The 15,633-nt window shown below is 45.4% G+C and overlaps 1 long non-coding RNA gene across 1 annotated transcript; it reads right to left on the minus strand.

Annotated features, from left to right (window-relative positions):
• Window positions 1–9,669: 9,669 nt before the first annotated feature.
• LOC123174222 (uncharacterized) lies at window positions 9,670–15,624 on the minus strand. Its single transcript, XR_006486863.1, has 2 exons — window positions 10,264–15,624; window positions 9,670–10,078 (listed from the first exon to the last, which is right to left on the minus strand). It is a non-coding gene; the product is annotated as an uncharacterized lncRNA (long non-coding RNA).
• Between the last annotated feature and the right edge of the window lie 9 nt (window positions 15,625–15,633).

Below are 15,633 nucleotides of genomic sequence, written 5' to 3' on the forward strand. Positions count from 1 at the left end.
GCGGCTAGCAGCCGCCGCCGCCGCCAAGTCCAGCGACCGCCGTCGCCGCCCCGCCCTCCTCTCGCCGGGATCCGACCCCGCCGCCCTCCGCCGTCCCCCTCATCGACTCCGGCGAGCTCCGAGCCGGCGAGCACTGTTCCGGCGAGATCTTCCTGCGCCTCGGTTTCCGTGCAACCCTAGATCTCGGGGTGATTTTTTCCCTCAAAGTCCTAGAAATTCCAGTCCATGTGCCTCTGTTCGTAGCTCCGTAATTTTGCATTCGTAGCTCCGATTCATGCATATAGCATATCAAAATGTTAATCTCAGAGAGTACATCATTTCGTTCCATTGCATCATTTTCATTTGAGTTCATCTTGATGCCCGAAATGCTGTTAGAAGAGGGCTACTTGTGTTAATTGTCAGATCTGCTACTCTGTTTAGCACTTTTGTCAATTTTGCCATGATTATTGTGTGCATGCTATGCCCATGAGTTCTACATGTGTTTTGTTAAGGGTTTTTTCATCTATCCAGAGGTGCAACCCATGTATTTTTAGGATGGTGGTGACTTGTGCAAGCTTGCAAAGTGGTGCACTTGCTAATTCTGTTTTCAGGGACAGTGATTTCACTAAGTCCTGGAGCTGTTTATCTCGTGATGCCATATGTTCTTGTTGTTTCTTAGTGATCCGTGCCTCTTTTGAGGATGATCAGTAAGGATGTTTTGTTAATATTATAGTGCTCTATCCATCCATGTCTTTGTTTGCAATTATGGAGCACCCTATCTTGAATTAATCGAGCTCTACTTTTGCTACTTTGTGAATCTGGGCAGATTGTCAACTTGTTTGCAATTTTGCCGGTGATGTTGTAGTTGATCCGTGCATGCTATGCTATTGTTCTTGCCATGTCTAGCTTGTATTTTGTGCCTTCTTGATGGATGTATGCTTGTCTTGCCATGACTTGCTCTGTAGAGAGTGCATCGAGCTCGTAAACATGCCTACTTGAGTTATATTTCAGCATGTGCCAGTTTTTCACTAAGTCTGAAAGCTGATTATGTTTTTGCTATGTTCACATGCTTGCAATTGTATTTTCTGATCCCTTTTGGCTCAAGGTCACTAAGGGACTTTTGTTAAGCTCTTTGAGTAGCTCTATGCCATGATTTACTTTGCCATGATCAGGTCCTGTAGCATGTAGTTTTGTTGGTCCGAAGAGGGCGATCTGATCTGAAATTCCAGACAAGTGTTAATTTCACTAAGTCTGAGATCTGTTTGTCATATGCATTTTTGCCATGCTTCTTTGAACCTGTTAATGGATGATTTGGCCGTAGCTCAGTGCTAGACTTTTGTTAAGCATCTTGTGTGCATCCTTGCCATGTATTTTGTTGTCATGTTTGGGTGCTGTAGCATGTTCATTTCATTGCATTTAGATGCCTATTTGCTGAAAATCGCAGACCGGGGTCATATTTGAATCGCTTGCCATTTCCAAACCGTAACTCCGATTCCGGCGTTCTTTATATCGTTTTCAAGCGATTTCATCTCATCTTTCCAGTGGCACACTTGGTTTTGCAAGTTGAGGCCAGGTTCATGCATTCCCTGTCATATCTTGCATTTTGCATCCCGCATCGCATCCCGCATAGCATATCATCATTGCATCATATGGCTTGATCCTTGCACGTGGTTGATTGTATCCTTGTTGCTTGTTTGTCTTGTTTGGGTAGAGCCGGGAGACGAGTTCGCTAACGAGGAGTCCGTTGAGTTTGCTTTCGAGGATCCAGTCAACTCTGACAACTGTGCAGGCAAGATGATCATACCCTCGAAATCACTACTATCTTTGCTATGCTAGTTTGCTCGCTCTTTTGCTATGCCATTGCTACGATGCCTACCACTTGCTTGCAAGCCTCCCAAATTGCCATGTCAAACCTCTAACCCACCATTGTCCTAGCAAACCGTTGATTGGCTATGTTACCGCTTTGCTCAACCTCTCTTATAGCGTTGCTAGTTGCAGGTGAAGATTGGAGGCCGTTCCTTGTTGGAACATCTTTTATTTACTTGTTGGGATATCATTATATTGTCATGTTATCTTAATGCATCTATATACTTTGTAAAGGGTGGAAGGCTTGGCCTTTCGCCTAGTGTTTTGTTCCACTCTTGCCACCCTAGTTTCCGTCATATCGGTGTTACGTTCCCGGATTTTGCGTTCCTTACGCGGTTGGGTTATAATGGGAACCCCTTGATATTTCACCTTGATTAAAGCTTTTCCAGCAATGCCCAACATTGGTCTTACCCTTTGCCACCTAGCCTCTTTTTCCCTCGGGTTTCCGGAGCCCGCGGGTCATCTTATTTTAACCCCCCCGGGCCAGTGCTCCCCTGAGTGTTGGTCCAAACTAGAGTCCTGTGCAGCGGCCCCTCGGGGAAACTCGAGGTTTGGTTTTAGTTGTATGGAGCGCTCATCTGAGTGTGCCCTGAGAAAGAGATATGTGCAGCTCCTATCGGGATTTGTCGGCACATTCGGGCGGTGTTGCTGGTCTTGTTTTAACCTGTCGAAGTGTCTTGAGTTACCAAGATACCGAGTCTGATCAAAACGTCTTGGGAGGAGGTCTATTCCTTCATTGACCATGAGAGCTTGTCATGGGCTAAGTTGGGACTCCCCTGGGGATTTGAACTTTCGAAAGCCGTGCCCGCGGTTATGGGCAGATGGGAAATTGTTAATGTCCGGTTGTAGATAACTTGAACCTTAACTTAATTAAAACGAATCAACCGAGTGTGTTACCATGATGGCCTCTTCTCGGCGGAGTCCGGGAAGTGGACATGGTGTTGGAGTAATGTTTGCGCAGGTTGCTCTCTAGTTTCTCGCTCGTGCTTTGCCTCCTCTTCTCGCTCTCTTTTGCGAACAAGTTAGCCACCATACTTGCTAGTCGCTTGCTGCAGCTCCACTTATATTTTACCTTGCCATACCTATAAGCTTAAATGGTCTTGATCGCGAGGGTGCGAGATTGCTGAGTCCCTGTGGCTCACAGATTACTATTACACCAGATGCAGGGCCTGATGATTCCGCTCCAGGAGACGTGTATGAGCTCAAGTGGGAGTTCGACGAAGACTCTCAATGTTACTATGTTTCCTTTCCCGATGATCAGTAGTGGTGCCCAGTTGAGGGTGATTGGGACCGTGTCGCATGTTGGGTTCTCTTTTATTTTGGCGGCGTAGACGGGCCATGAGTGTTTGGATGATGTAATGTTATTTATGTACTTGTTTGACGTGGCGAGTGTAAGCCAACTATGTTATCTCCCTTTTTATTATCATATTACATGGGATGTTGTGAAGATTGCCTAACTTGCGACATATGCCTTCAATGCGATTATGTCTCTAAGTCGTGCCTCGACACGTGGGAGCTATAGTCGCATCGAGGGTGTTACAAGTTGGTATCAGAGCCTTCCCCGACCTTAGGAGCCCCATTGCTTGATCATTTTTAGAGGCCGAGTTGTGTCTAGAAAAATGTTTTGAGTCTTTAGGAATTATATATCGGAGAGTTTAGGAATTCTTTTTACTTCCCAGTCTCCTCATCGCTCTGGTAAGGCATCCTGACGTAGAGTTTTGACTCTTTTCTTCTCAAATTTCACAAAAAAAATTAGGATCATGCGGGTATCTTGGAATCGTTTCGATGGTTTTATGATGAGAACATTGTCTTGGTGCCTCCTGTCAGGGGTTTAGTGGAAGTGTCCCGGGGAGTTGAGCTCTGAGGTGTTGTCATCATAATTTTATCGTTGCAGTTCTGGAATACCTGAGTTTAGTACGCCGACATCGAAAATCTCTTTTATGCAGTTCGTTGGTGAGATAACCTCGACGCCACCCAGTACTGGGGCGAGAGTTCGGGAGTATCGCCATAACTTGTATAACGGATGCTTTTCGAAGGTTGAGGTAGATGATTTCCGAAGTTTCTTGGTTATGTGTTGAAGGATGGATACAGCTGGATGTAGGATTTGCTAGTTTGGGTGAGATATTATGCTTCCCCTGTATCCCCAACACCTGATTGCATAACCGGAAAGGTTCGGGAGTTTCATAGGTGGGAATTCTAGTAGCTCTAGATCTTCTTCCACGGATATTGGTTTGAGATTGGAATTTCTTACCGATTATTCGTTCTTGATCCGTACCTTGTTGATTTATTTCTCTACCTTAATTCTACGTGGCTTCTCAATTTATAGATATGTGACCATTTCAAGAGGAATGTATTTGTTCATTTTGTTTGGATATGAAGACTATATGTTGCAATTTTCATTCCATTGGATTCAGCTTCAATATTGTCTATCATTGTGCTAATGGTGTTCAACCTCTTCAGGATGGCTCCTCCAACGCGCACGACTCCGAATCCTGATCCGCCACCACCTCCACCTCCTCTGGAGGCATGGCAAGCTGTGATGGCCGCAACCAATGCAAACACACAGTTGATCATGCAAATTCTCCAAGAGCGCAATCAAGGCAACCAAGGGAATCAAGGCAGCAATCAGAGTCACTTTGCTACACTCAACCAGTTCCTTGCTAACGGGCCAAAGACTTTCAGCAATTATGTTGAGGCAACCGATGCTGACGATTGGCTTGTGGATCTGTGTAAGCATTTCGAGTGCAGTAACGTCAGGCCTGAGGACTTTGTTAAGTTCGCTTCCTTCCAACTTAAAGATCAAGCTGCAGAATGGTTCCAGCAGTACAAGGACTCCAGAGGTGGACGTGTTATCACTTGGGATGATTTCCGTCGAGATTTCTGAGCTCATCATATTCCTCAGAGCGTGGTCGACAGCAAGCGTGAGGAATTCCGCAATCTGAAGCAAGGCTCTTTGTCTGTCTATGACTACAACAAGTTGTTCCAGAAGCTCGCCCGCTTTGCCAAGCAGGACGTCCCTGATGAGAAGAGCATGATATACCAGTTCAGGGGTGGTCTCAGAGAAGATATTCAGCTAGCTCTTGTTCTCTTTGAGCCCTTGAGGTACGATGAGTTCTACAACATGGCACTGAAGCAAGAGGCTGCTCAGTTGAGGTGTGATGCTTCCAAGAAGCGAGTCAGAGATGTTACTCCTTCTTCCTCTACTCAAGTGGCCAAGCAGCAGAAGTATTGGCTTCCTCCTCCTCCGTTCTGTCAGCCGTATCAGCAGAAGAGCAAAGGTGGCAGTGGTTCTTCCCACGCACCCAACCCTAGCTTTTAGAACAATACTTCGTCTCAAGCTCCAAGATCGAGTGCTCCGTACCACCGTCCGCTTTCAGAGGTCACGTGCAACAAGTGCCAACAGAAGGGTCACTATGCCAACAAGTGTTTCAACCAGAGGCGTCTTCCTCCTCCTCCTCCTGTCAGATCGGCAAGTACAACTGTGGTCAAGCATAACCCCAAGTTCGCCAAGGTCAATATGGTGAATGCAGCTCAGGCAGAGGACTCACCAGATGTCATCATGGGTAACCTTCCTGTTAATGATATTCCAGCTAAAATTCTTTTTGACACTGGTGCATCGCATTGCTTCATTTCCAAACCTTTTGCATCAAAGTATGAGTGTGATTATCAGTATCTGCAAAGTTCCTTGCAAATTGTGTCACCGGGCAAGCAGATGACAGCTAACACCTGCGTCCCTGAGGTTACTATCACATTGGGTGACTACAAGTTCCTTTCTTCCCCAATTGTTCTTGGTAACTCAGATATTGATCTTATTCTCGGAATGGATTGGCTTTCTAAGCACAAGGCACATCTTGATTGTGCTGCCAGGCAGATTCAATTGACTCATTCGTCTGAGGATGTTATTGTCTTTGCCGCTCGGGATAATACTATCCGTCTGTTTTCTCTCAATGAGAAGGGTGAATTGGATGCCATCTCTCAAATTCCAGTCGTTTGCGAATATTAAGACGTCTTTCCAGAAGAGCTCCCAGGAATGCCTCCGCACCGGCCAGTTGAATTCGTAATTGATCTTGAGCCTGGTATGGAACCTGTGTGCAAACGTCCTTACAAGCTCGGACCTGAAGAGTTGAAGAAGCTGAAGAAGCAACTCGATATTCAAGAGAAAATGGGTCTCATCCGGCCTAGTTCTTCTCCGTGGGGTTGTGGTGTTCTTTTTGTGAAGAAGAAGGATGGAACGGACCGACTTTGTGTTGATTACCGTCCAGTGAACAAGAAGACCATCAAGAACAAATACCCACTTCCCAACATCAATGAGCTGTTCGAACAACTCAAAGGTGCCCAAGTATTCTCCAAGCTTGATCTCCGTATGGGTTATCACCAGATTTGCATTCGTGAAGAAGATATTCCCAAGACAGCATTCAGAACAAGCTTTGGTTCATATGAATACACCGTCATGTCTTTTGGCCTCGCCAACGCTCCTCCGACGTTCTCACGCATGATGAATTTCATCTTCAACGCCTACTCCAATGACTTCGTTTTGGTCTATCTCGACGACATTCTGGTTTTCTCGAAGAACAAGGAAGATCATGCCAAGCACTTGCGTTTGGTTCTTGATAAGCTCAGAGAACATCAGTTCTACGCCAAGTTCTCCAAGTGTGAGTTTTGGCTCGATGAGGTTCTTTATCTTGGTCATATCATCTCTGCCAAGGGCATTGCCGTGAATCCTGAGAAGGTGTCTGCAATTGTGAATTGGGAACCTCCTCAGAACGTGAAGCAACTCCGCAGTTTTCTCGGTCTCGCAAGCTATTTCCGAAGATTCCTTGAAAACTTTTCCAAGATCGCGAAGCCTCTCTCTAATCTTCTCCAGAAGCACGTCAAGTACGTTTGGTCTCCGGAGTGTGATATTGCTTTCAACACTTTGAAAGAGAAATTGACCACTGCTCCAGTTCTGACTCCGCCTGATGAATCCAAACCGTACGAGGTCTTTTGTGATGCCTCTCTCCAAGGTCTTGGCGCAGTATTGATGCAAGAGAAGAAAGTTGTTGCTTATACTGCTCGCCAGTTGAAGCCTAATGAGAAGAACTACCCCACTCATGATCTCGTGTTGGCGGCAGTTGTGCATGCTCTTTTGACTTGGAGACATCTTTTATTGGGAAGAAAAGTGGACATTTTCACTGATCACAAGAGTCTCAAGTACATCTTCACTCAACCTAATCTCAACCTCACACAAACTCGATGGGTCGAAATGATTCAAGAGTATAATCCGAGTATCGAGTATACTCCAGGCAAGGCCAATGTGATTGCTGACGCTTTGAGCAGGAAAGCTTACTGCAACAGTCTGATTCTCAAGCCTTATCAACCCGACCTTTGTGAAGCTTTCCCCAAACTTAACCTGCAAGTTGTTCCTCAAGGTTTCCTCGCCAACCTTCAAATCTCTCCTACCTTGGAAGACCAGATTCGCCAAGCCCAGCTTCTTGATGCTATGGTGAAAAAGGTGAAGATTGGGATTGCCAAGAGTCAGTCCAAGTACAAGTGCTACCACCTTGACGACAAGGACACTCTCTTCTTCGAGGATCGTATTGTGGCACCCAAAGGTGACCTTCGTAAAGTGATCATGAACGAGGCTCACAATTCTCTCCTCTCCATCCACCCTGGGAGCACGAAGATGTATCAGGACCTTAAACAGGCTTATTGGTGGACTCGAATGAAGCACGAGATCGCTCAATTCGTGAATGAATGTGATGTCTGCAGAAGAGTGAAGGCAGAACACCAAAGGTCAGCTGGTCTCCTCCAACCTCTTGCCATTCCAGAATGGAAGTTTGACCACATTGAAATGGACTTCGTAACTGGGTTTCCAAAGTCCAAGCGTGGAAATGATGCTATATTCATTGTCATCGTCAAACTCACCAAAGTGGCTCACTTTCTGCCTATCAAAGAGTCGATCACTGCATCCCAATTGGCGGAACTCTATACCTCTCGAATTGTCTCTCTGCATGGTATTCCTCAAGTGATCTCTTCAGACCGTGGCAGCATCTTTACCTCGAAGTTTTGGGATTATTTTCAGAAGGCCATGGGCACAAACATCCGCTTCAGCACAGCTGTCCATCCTCAAACTAGCGGTCAAGTCGAGCGTGTCAACCAGATTCTTGAAGATATGCTCAGGGCTTGTGTGATCTCCTTCGGCATGAAGTGGGAGGATTGTCTTCCTTATGCCGAATTCTCCTACACCAATAGTTTTCAAGCAAGTTCGGGCAAGGCCCCATTTGAAATTCTGTATGGCAGGAAGTGTCGTACCCCTCTCAACTGGTCTGAAACCGGTGAACGTCAGCTTTTGGGTAATGACTTAATCACAGAGGCAGAAGAAATGTGCAAAGTCATTCGTGATAACCTCAAAGCAGCCCAATCCCGCCAGAAGAGCTACTATGATAGTAAGCACCGCGATTTGGCTTTCGAGATCGGAGATCATGTTTACCTCCGTGTCTCTCCTATGAAAGGTACTCGTCGCTTCGGTATCAAAGGGAAGCTTGCCCCTATATACGTGGGACCTTTCAAGATTGTCAGCAAGAGAGGCGACCTCGCCTATCAACTCGAGCTTCCTTCAAACTTTGCAAATGTTCATGACGTGTTCCATGTCTCTCAGCTTCGAAAGTGCTTCAAGACTCCTGACCGCACCGTCAACTTCAAGGACATTGAGCTCCAAGAAGATCTCTCTTATCGTGAGCACCCAGTTGCTATTCTTGAAGAGACTGAACGCAAGACTCGCAACAAGTCAATCAAATTTCTCAAAGTCAAGTGGTCACACCATTCCGACCGTGAAGCTACCTGGGAACACGAGGATCACCTCCGTTCTGAGTACCCGGCGTTCTTTCAGTCCTAGATCTCGGGACGAGATCCTTTCGTAGTGGTGGAGTGTTGTAACACCCCGGATATAACTTTCCCTATTTGTACTCCAACTATTGCCGTTTCCGGCGTTAAGTTATATTTATTTCCTCGGGTTCGGGTTTTGTCCCTGTGTGTTGGTGTCATTGTCATGCATCTCATATCATGTCATCATGTGCATTGCATTTGCATACGTGTTCATCTCATGCATTCGAACATTTTCCCCGTTGTCCGTTTTGCATTCCGGCGCTCCGTTCTCCTCCGGTGGTCATTTCTAGCTTTCTTTCGTGTGTGGGGATTAAACATTTCCGGATTGGACCGAGACTTGCCAAGCAGCCTTGGTTTACTACCGGTAAACCGCCTGTCAAGTTTCGTATCATTTGGACTTCGTTTGATACTCCAACGGTTAACCGAGGGACCGAAAAGGCCACGTGTGTGTTGCAGCCCAACACCCCTCCAATTTGGACCAAAACCCACCTAACTCTGCTCCATCATCTAGAGCGTTCGATCACGATCACGTGGCCGAAAACCGCACCTCATTTGGACTCTCCTAACTCCCTCTATGCTATGGTGGCCTTTAGCCTTTTGCATTATGGTCTTTGGCCTCCCCCTGTGCATGGCTTTTGCCTCTTGATAATACTATGTTGAATATTTTCCTAACAGTAATAAAGTGCCGTGATTACTGTAAAAAGTGTATGAATAAAAGCTTGCCAAGCCGCTAACCTTACCGATTAGATCCCGCTTGAACCCGCTTGAACCTGTGCAACTGATACGTTGGGCACAGCATCTGCCTTATACCTCATTCCGCATCGCCCACCCAAACCAGAGGCTTGCCTTTCGATATTTCAGAAATTAGATAATGATCTATTTTTGTGGTAAAATTACTGGTAACTTCAAAATCCGGTCTTCCACAAAATCTGGTATGAGTACAGAAACAGTAGCACATCATAGCACTGCTAAACAATCTCTACTTCTGATATTGCTCGTTACTTGGAGTACTTTGTACAAATGAACCAATTCGTACTTGTCTAAAAAAAACAATCATTACAATAGTAGGAGAAAAATAGGCACCAAATCAAATAAATGGACAAGACCTCGAACCTCAGTTGATAACTAGATAGATCGCCAGACCAAACCAGCATAAAATTTATGGACAAAAGAGCGAAAAGATATATGCAGCAATGACAACACTTTTCACAAAAGCATCATACAAGCGCAGAGTCTTCCTCGGCCGCTGCATATTATAAGTGAGCGGCATCACCTAGCTCTCTTAAGAAATCTTCTGTATCTCTGTTTGTGGGACCTATCAAGCAGCAGCATTAGTCCAACATAGCTCCCGCACAAGCCAAATGGGTACCTGCGAACGATGCCCAGCAATGGTTACATACACAAAGATACTCCCTCCATCCCAAAATAAGTGTCCCAGCTTTAGTATAACTTTAGTAAGTGTCACTAAAGTTATACTAAAGCTGACACACTTATTTTGGGACTGAGGGAGTACAAGGTAACTGTTAACAAATTGAGCAAGATTTGACAACTCACTTGATGCGATCTAATTTCTTTTGCCGGGAAAAGACAGATACAATCCACTGGATGAAACAGAAAAGAAGCAAATCAGCAAAGAAACTAACGATGCGTTTGGTTCGCCGAAAAAAGGGCGGCTTCCGATTACATCGGTTTCTAAAACCGTAGCGAGCGTTTGTTTCGGCGACGATGCTTTCCATAAACGCGCTTCCCGATACAGCCCTTCACGAAATTGAAACCGCCCGAATTCGCCGGGGTTGGAAATCGGGACTCGGCCGAAGTAACCAAACGATCCACGTTTTACGCAAGAATATCCGAAAGCGGCGCTTCCTGAATACGATACAGCAAAAACATTACCGGCGCGGTACCAAACGCGTCTTAAGGTTTACCCTATAGTTGCCATGTTACACTAGTATCTGCTTGAACCGGATTAAAACATGCAAATATAGTAATTTGAGTACTCTCTGCATTATCATTGAAGTGAGCTGCTCAATTCTTTACTCCCCTTTTCCCATTCTTCCTATCTTGCTGACAGGTGGGTAAGTTCATTGAAGTTTAGACAAAGTTCATAAAAAAGTCATGGAAATAATTGCCCCGTAAATTTAATTTAATATCCAGGAGAATGAGGTCAGGGAGGCTTTAAAAAGGATGAAAGCAGACAGGGCGATGGACCCTGATTGTATCCCTATTGAGGCGTGGAGAGGCCACTGAGACATAGCGATAGCATGGTTAATTAAGATTTTCAACCTCATTTTTCGAGCAAACAAGATGGCCGAAAAATGAAGGCGAAGTATATTAGTACCGATCTACAAGAACATGTGGGATGTTTAAAGTTGTACTAATTATAGTGGGATTAAGCTGATGAGCCATAGAATGAAGCTATGGGAGAGTCTTGGGCACCGCTTAAGTAGAATGACAAGCATGCTCGGTAATCAATTTGGTTTCATGCCTGAGAGATCGACCATGTAACCCATTTTCAGGAGAATAAGGACCTGCACATGATCATTGACTTGGAGAAAGCTACAATAAGATACTGTAGAATGTCATGTGGTGAGCCTTGGAGAAACACAAAGACTCAAGAAAGTACATTACCCTTATCAAGGACATCTACGATAATGTTGTGGCAAGTTCGAACAAGTGATGGCGACACTAATGACATTCTGATTAAAATAGGACTGCATCAAGGGTCAGCTTTGAGCCCTTACCTTTTTGCATTGGCAATGGACGAGGCCATGAGGGATATACAAGGAGATATCCATGGTGTATGCTCTTTGTGGATGATGTGGTGCTAGTCGACGATAGTCGGACAAAGGTTAATACAAAGTTAAGAGTTGTGGAGACTGACTTTGGAATCGAAAGGTTTTAGACTTAGTAGAACTAAAACTAAGTACATGAGGTTAGGTTTCAGTACTACTAGGCATGAGAACGAGTAGGTTAGCTTTGATGGGCAGGTGGTACCTCAGAAGGTCACCTTTCGATATGTGGGGTCAATGAACGTGATATCCATGAAGATGTCAGCCATTGAATCAAAGCTGGGTGGATGAGGTGGCGCCAAGCTTCTAGCGTCGTTACAAGAGTGCCACAAAACCCAAAAGGCAGGTTCTATAGGATGTCGATTCGACCTACCATGTTATATGAAGATGGATGAGGGGACATGTAAAACAGTTAGGTGTAGCAGAGATGCACATATTGAGATGAATATGTGGCCACACAAGAAAGGATCGGGTCCGGAATGATGATATTCGTGGTAGAATTGGGGTAGCACCGACTGCAAAGAAGCTTGTCCAACATAAGATGGTCTGGGCATAGCGTACGGTTAAAGCGTGTTGACAATGCCAAGAGAGGTCAAGATAGACCAAACATGACATTGGAGTACGTAAAGAAAGATCTAAAGGACGGGAATATCACCGGGGAAATAGTCATGGACAGAACGCGTGGAAGTTCCTATCCACATGCCAGAACTATAACTTGATTTTGAGATCTTATGGGTTTCAACTCTAGCCGACCCAACTTGTTTGGAAATGAAAGGCTTTGATGTTGTTGTTGTCGTAACCATACCACAATTTGCACAACAATGCTGTCAGGCGCCATGAGAGCTATGGCAGGTTATAGTCAACTGTGCATAGGTCAAACCTCATGCTTAATAATAAAATGTCAGTAATGATCCAGTTCTGACACCTCACATGTTGATGACATTCACGTATTTTACTCTGTTTAAGGACATTTAGTAGCAGACCTGACACTAACCCATATAATAAATAAACGTTTGGTCATGATCCAATTCTGACACTTCACATGTTGATGCGTAATGTCACGCATACTATTTTGTTTACAGGGCATTCGGTGGAACACCTGAGCTGACCAATAACAATGAACTTGATTTCATGTCAGAGTCAGACTGCTTTCTTCCGCTGTTTGGTAGTATAATGGAACACAACAAAGTGTTTTCTAATTCAGGTTTGATGGATTATAAGATGTTCACGTACTGACTGAGTGAACTAAGAAAATGGGGCCTGAAGATCGAATGCAACAGATGCACAAGAAAGAAACAATTTGTCCATATCCTCAAATTGACAAATTATAAGGCATATTTTGCTCATGTGTTTGGTGACACTATAACCCAAATACTCCCTTCGTTCATTATTATAAGATGTTTTGGATATTTTTAATATGGACTACGTATGGACTGAAATGAGTAAACATACCAAACATACATCCAATTTAAAACTGGGTGCATATATACAAGTGAAATTACACAAACCACCAACTATTGAGGTTGATTTTGCACACATGTACTCTTCATATTTATTGGACAAAACACCACCTATTGATGTAACCAAGAATTACGAGTCGACAAGTCGAGCTGAGGTTGAGACTCACGTGACTACTCTAGACTACTGCTGGACTAGTCGACATGGTACTGTACTGCTGAACTATACATAGTATGTACTCTCTCCGCTCACAAATACTACCAAGATGTTTTGGGTATTTCAATATGGACTGCATAAGGACTAAAATGAGTGAACAAATACACTAAAACATGTCTATACATCCGATTCACAGAAAAAATAGAACATGTTACATTTGTGAATGGAGGTAGTATATAGAGTATTATATAGTATAGTATATATAGTATACAATAAAAATTGAATACATGTGAAGTGGATGAAGAATGTGAGGCTGGGCCAATATTCAATGGCCATGGCCGCAGCGGAGAAATCAAACCCAAGAAGGGAAGGAGAGAAGGAAGAAATTACTTGCTGATGAGTGATATTTTTACATTCCTTCACCCTTTATTTAAACCGAGATATTTCATTAAAACCGAGATATTCGTTCCGATATTGTGACTAATGACTAATGAATGCAAAGGATTTCACAAATCCTCTCTTTGATGTGTTTCCACAAGAAATGGGCTAAAAAGGGAAGAAATCACGTGTGAACATGGAAAGGAGTGAAAAAGGAGATAGAAGAAATCAGGAGGCGCACCAGAGAAAACAGAACAAAAGACGGCGTTCCCGTGGATTCTGAGGCTCCTCGTCCACCTGAACAACTTTTATAAATGGGACCACGCCAAAATGCCAACAGAACGTCCGCGAGCGAAGCCAGAACAGAGCCACCTTCATCCTCTCTCATCAACCCTAGCCGTCGCCATTACCATCTCCATAGCCACCATCACCACCATCACCACCATAGTTCATCTTCCTCTAGTTCATACTTGTAATTGTGCATCGCACAATTAATCCATTGTAAGACATTATCAATCAATCGATCTTCAAAATGTGTTCTTCATTCCATCTGATCTCCATGTGTGAGTAGTTCGGTAAGGTATGGGTTGAGGCCTAGGCCTTGCAACCCGTTATATTTGTTGTGGGGATCAATGAAAGTGCTTTGAATTAACGCCCCGTATATGTGAAATAAAATTATTCCGTAGATGTTTCTTGTCTTGTCCGTATTCTTCAACCCAGGATCATGGAGAACAAGCCATGGAGAGGCTAAGGGCAGGGAGAACGTAAAGTGTTATTCTGAACACCAGTGACAGAAGGGTTCGCGCCGGTGGACTTCGAGGAAGTTTTCGCTCTGGTGGCAAGGCTCGAGTCTGTGCAGCTGAGCCTTGCCCTACCGGCGAACCGGGGCTGGGAGGTTCACCACATGGACGTCAAGTCGGCATTCCTCAACGGCGACCTTGAGGAGGAGGTTCAAGTGTCTCAACCGTCGGGCTTCACCGCCGACCATCATGATTACGGCATGTACAGGCTACACAAGGCCCTATACGGGCTGCGGCAAGCACAGAGGGCATGGAATGCCAAGCTAGACACGAGATTGGCATCGCTCAGCTACACGCGCAGCGCCTGGAGCACGGTGTGTACGCGCGAGGGACCAGGGACGCACAACTAATTGTCGGCATCTACGTCGACGACCTTATCATCACCGGAGTTGAGCAACACGACATGCGCTGCTTCAAGGAAGAAATGAAGCAGCTCTTCAGCATAAGTAACCTCAAGGTGCTACACCATAGTCTGGAGGTGAATCAGGAGCGTAGACGGATGTACAATCACCCAGGTCGCCTATGCCAGCAAGCTGCTCAAATGAGTGGGCATGGCGGACTGCAACGCCACACACACCCTGATGAAGGCCCGCTGCAACAGCAGGGAGAACAAGGAGAGGCCAGTGGACACGAAGTTCTACCGCAGTGTCATCGGTAGCCTTAGGTACTTGGTACACACCCGACCAGACATCGAGTTCCCAGTCGGGTTCCTAAGCAGGTTCATGGAGGCGCTAGCCAGCGACCATCTCGTGGCGGTCAAGCATCTGCTCAGTTACATCGCTGGCACACTCACGCACAAATGCATATATCTCCGCGGCAACGGTGAGACCTTGATTGGCTACAGCGACTCGAACCCCACCAGCGATGTGGACTCCAGAAAAGCACCTCAGGCATGCTATTCTTCCTCGGCAACAGTATGGTGAGTGCTATTCTTCCTTTGCAACAGTCCGGTGAGCTAGCAATCGCAGAAGTAAAAGGTTGTCGTCACCTCTTCGTGCGAAGCAGAGAACATTGTGGTGGCTACGACAGCGGCCAAGGGATCTGGCTGGCTCGTCTCCCCGGCGAGCTTCTGAACACCGACCCTGCTACACTCTGCATCGGCAACAATCCGCCATCTCGCTCTGCAAAAATCCGGGTGCTTCACGACCGAAGAAAGCACATTGATCTGCCCTACCATTTCATACGATACAGTGGAGAAGGGCTCGGTTATCGTGGAGTTCATCGGAACCGGCGAGCAGAGGGCAGACATTCTGACGAAATCTCCCGGGCGAGTTCATTTCCATGAGCTCAACGTAAAGATTGGAATTGTCAAGATAACACACAGGGATTAGGGGGAGAATGTT

The sequence above is a fragment of the Triticum aestivum genome, unplaced genomic scaffold (assembly GCF_018294505.1).
Source record: "Triticum aestivum cultivar Chinese Spring unplaced genomic scaffold, IWGSC CS RefSeq v2.1 scaffold15312, whole genome shotgun sequence".
NCBI classification, from domain to species: Eukaryota; Viridiplantae; Streptophyta; class Magnoliopsida; order Poales; family Poaceae; genus Triticum; species Triticum aestivum.